Raw genomic sequence first — 4325 nt, forward strand, 5'->3', positions numbered from 1 at the left:
TGCTTATGGCGTACGCTCTCCGCTTTCAGCGTTATTCAATGGCTGCTTGGCGGACGGCCTCCTATGCCCCTCCATGCGAGAGGGTGTAGTAACGCTACTATGCAAAGACTCGTCTAGGAAGCGGGACCCGAATGTGTACCGGCCCGTTTTCCAACTTAATACGGACTACAAGATAGTTTCGACCGCAATTCTGCGTTCTTGTAGTTCCCTCCTGTCAGGTCTGTGCTGTTCCTGGACGGTCAATCAACTTGCACACACAGGCCCTGCTTGACGCCATTTACTGGGCGCACAGCCGTCAGCGACCCCCGGTACTGGTGCCTTTTGACCAGAATGAGGTGTTTGACAGGGTGCATCGTGGGTATATGTTCCGTGTGCTGGAGGTGGCTGGCTTCCCTCTGGTGCGCTGGATTAAGGCCCTATACAAAGATTCCTCTCCCGCTGTCGGCGTAAACGGGTGCGTTTCCGATAGGTTCCCCATGAAGACCGCTGTGCGGCAAGGCTGTCCTTTGTCCACGACGTTGTATGCCATCCCTAGTAAAAAAAAAATAACAGCCTGGATCCACTTTGGAACCAGCCTGGAAAAGCCATTCCAGGCTGGCTGGCTAGGCTGGCCAAAGCTGTTTCCATGCTGGGTCCAGTGCTGTTTGAATTTCCGTTCTGAGACCATCCAACTTCCATTCGGAAACCAGGATGGTTCCCTGCTGGAAATGGGATGAAATGGAAAAAGCCAAGCTGGAAATGGGATGTCCCAGCGAGTACGCTGTGCTGTGGCAGATTCTTGGCTGTGAATGCTGTGAATATAATTTTGGCTCATATAAGCAAACAAAAAGCCGAAATTAATTTCACAAATGTGTGCAAATGCTTTATTTATGCCCAAATATAATAAAATAAATAAATAAAATGGTAATAAAAATAAATAAATAAAATAACACATAAATAATATCCAAAAGTGGGCAAGGTTATGCACAGAACACCACGTACATGACTAGATTGCAAAAGAAAAAAATTACTGTTCATTGGCTTCACGCTGCGAGGTGGTGGTTGTGGTGATGGTGAAAGGGCTTGCCGTTGTCGGCCTCACGTAGGTGGGCAAAGTCACGACTTACGCCCTGGGGGAATGTGCGTCCTGGGCCGACTTCTAAGGGAGACGTGACGTGAGCTTTCCTGGCCTGTCAAACAGAAATTATAGCAATAATGCTCTCATCGTAAAATGCGACTACCCGCCATCGGCATCAACTCAGAATCTGCTTTGAACTGGGAAACGTCGGTTGTCGTGTTGTCGTCTAAGGTACACCCTGGTAATTTAGGTGTTCCCTCCTAAATTTCACCTTCGCCGACCGAACAAAAATGTGAACGTCTTTACATTTGTATAGTCGTGTGTTCTCTTATGCATCTTGTTCCTGAACCCGCGCACGAGCTCTATTACGACAAAGGGTAAGCGGTGTGTGTAGTACGGTTGATCCTCAAGTCCTAAATCTGAACCAAGGGGTACGGTAGTGACCCGATACTTATCTATATATATCGGAACTGCCATCATGATGCGTCATTGTCGCTCTTGCACGGCACAGACTTACTTTGTCGGTCAGTTAAATGAGAACGAGCGCCTGACAAGTGACTGCACATGCATGTATCAAACTTTGCATCAAATTGTGTGATATCACATTGTCGTCTTACAGTGTTGCCACTGTTGCCACTATTTGTAGTATATTTGTTATCATACGTATAATGTGGTGTTAGTTATTCTTATTTAAAATATTTGAATTTATTGCTGATTGTCCCTTTGTTCATTTGTTAGCGTGTTTCCAGTTTCTGCTTTGTGCAACAATTTATCTTCTATAAGTTGCTTCTATTTGAGCGGAACCTCCTGTCTTGAAACACGGGTTCCACCAGAAGGTAGGCTGAAGTCCAAGCACTCCTACATCGGGACACGATGTACACATATTCCGGCTGGAGACCTGCTGCATATCCAGCCTTGTTCCAGCCTGTGTCCACTGTCGAACTTGTTCTAGACCATTCTTTATCCGGCTGGATGCAGCCTGTTTCTGGGACAAGCCCGTTTCCAGGCTAGATCCAGTTAAATTCCAGGCTGGAACCATCCTGTTTCCAGGCTAGATCTAGTTATATTCCAGGCTGGAAATAATCCAGCTGGAATTCCCACTGCATTTCCAGATGGAATTTTTACTAGGGATAGTCTTTAGTCCTATCCTAGAAACCTTAGCAACCTGCCTTCGACTTGTTATGTTTCCGTTGCCAGCCTCGTGGAACCTTCCTCTGTTCGCGTACGCAGATGACCTCTCCTTAAAGGGACTATGAAACGATTTTTTTCTTCGTTTCGTTCGAAAGAAGACATTTTTCTCAGTCTAGAACCGAAATTTTACTTTCGTCGCGCGAGCGGATTTCTCGGGAGCGAATTTAAACGGAGCGGCGAAGGGAGGACAGCTGGCGCCGCGCCGTGACGAGCTGCCGAGCGGAGACACAACGGGTAACTTGACGCGACCACGGCCGGCTCAGCAACACGTCATCGTGACGTGTTGCCGAGCCGAGGAATCCCGCCAGGAGCATGCGCCGTAGGATCCGGCGTATGCGTTCATCGGGAGTGGAAATCTCCATGACAGCAGCTTTCGCGCGATCGGCATATTTCGGCAGTGGCGGCAGCCACAGGGCGAGCTCGCGGCATTACTTGCCATTGTGCGACACAGGTGACGTAACGGGGAACCGAAGAGCGGTCCGTACAGTTACACCATCGGCAGGGAAATATGCGCGGGAGAGGAGGAACGCGGAAGAGACATTTCCAGCGCGCGCTCCTCGCAGAGTGGAGCGATTTCGTCCGGAAAAATTTGTGGCATATTAGTTTCTCTGCGGGAAGAACAGTTTCCATCGAAAAAAAGTATGGGGGTTCGGGAAATTTCATAGTCCCTTTAATACTCAGTAACGAGGACTCGATAGGTCGTATTCACGTTATGTTAGAGAGATACGGTCCTGTATCGAATGCACGAATCAACGGAGAAAAAAAAAACGCTGCGCTGTTCATTAATGTCACTCCCTCCTGTCCGTCTCCATTCGGGATCCCTGCTAGGAACGAGGTGCGGATCCTCGTGCGGATCCTCGGATCCTCCTAGTTTTGAACGTCCGTCGCCTAAGCGCATCATTCCCGTCCGAGGATTTCTGTGTCTGGTACGTCAAGCAGCTTTATGCCGCTCTTCTGGAGCTCCTTCCGACGGCGAGCTCGGCTGTGCCTCGCGTGGCTTCATATTACGGCCGGCTGGTTGGATGCGCGCCGTGCAAGCTTGCAGTGGCGTCTTGCACACGACGTTTTACCTCTCAGGGACAGGTTGTTCCGCTTCGGTTTGACCAGGCCTTTTTGCCCTTTCTGCCCTAACTTTGAAACGTCGGAGCACGTTTTCTACTCCCGTCTACTGTCATAACTGTCTACTCTAAGATTTTTTTGTGGCGCAAGGCTGAGGTGCTATACGCATTCCGTTCATTCGGTGGGGGACGGTCCAGTTAGTGAGCCCGCTCCCAGTTCTAGTTTGCGATAGACGCCAGTTTATCCTCCTGGCGGTAGAAATAAAAAAAAAGCTCTGGATAGCACGTTGCATAGCTGTGCACGGTGGCCGTGCTCGCACCGCCGTCGAGGTACTCAACAGGGTCAGAGCGGGCATCCGTAGAGTGCTTTACAGGGAGAGGGCAGTCCTTGGGGCCGTCCAGTTTGGAAGGCAGTGGCAAACATCAGCGACCATCTTCGAAGAAAGCAATGGTAGGTATGTAATCCGCTTCTAATATCATTTGTGCTGCTGTCCCACGTGCAACTCTCCGTGAGTATTGGTTTGTTGCGAGGTGGCATCTAGCACGTACATCAATCCCAGACCTGCCGTGAGCTCGTCTTCGGGTGTTGGCGTTGCGATGGTTGTAGACTAGTGCGTTTGCTACGTTAAAGGGAGCCAGCATCCAAGAGATATGGCTGGTCTTCCACCATGATGCCAATACATTACATTTGAAATGCTGTCTAACTAGGGTATAATAGACTTTGTGTATCCGCATATACGGCCATGGACACAGTGGACTCGATGTGTCCCTCGGTTGAGTTCTACTGTGGCAGGCTCGGTGAATGTCCTCGCAGATTCAGCCTTCGGTAGCTGTGACAAACGATACATGAAACGGTGATACTGCATGTGATGTGTACTGCTACTGATTGTGGCACGCAAGGGCTTATGGGAACTTCGAGCGCTTGGAAGTTTTACGAGACGGTTCGAGGCGGAGGTACAGGAAGAACAACAACATTCCCGGTGTGCGCACCCGCAGTGTCACCCGGGGTAAACTATAAC

The sequence above is a fragment of the Ornithodoros turicata genome, unplaced genomic scaffold (genome assembly GCF_037126465.1).
Source record: "Ornithodoros turicata isolate Travis unplaced genomic scaffold, ASM3712646v1 Chromosome192, whole genome shotgun sequence".
NCBI lineage: Eukaryota > Metazoa > Arthropoda > Arachnida > Ixodida > Argasidae > Ornithodoros > Ornithodoros turicata.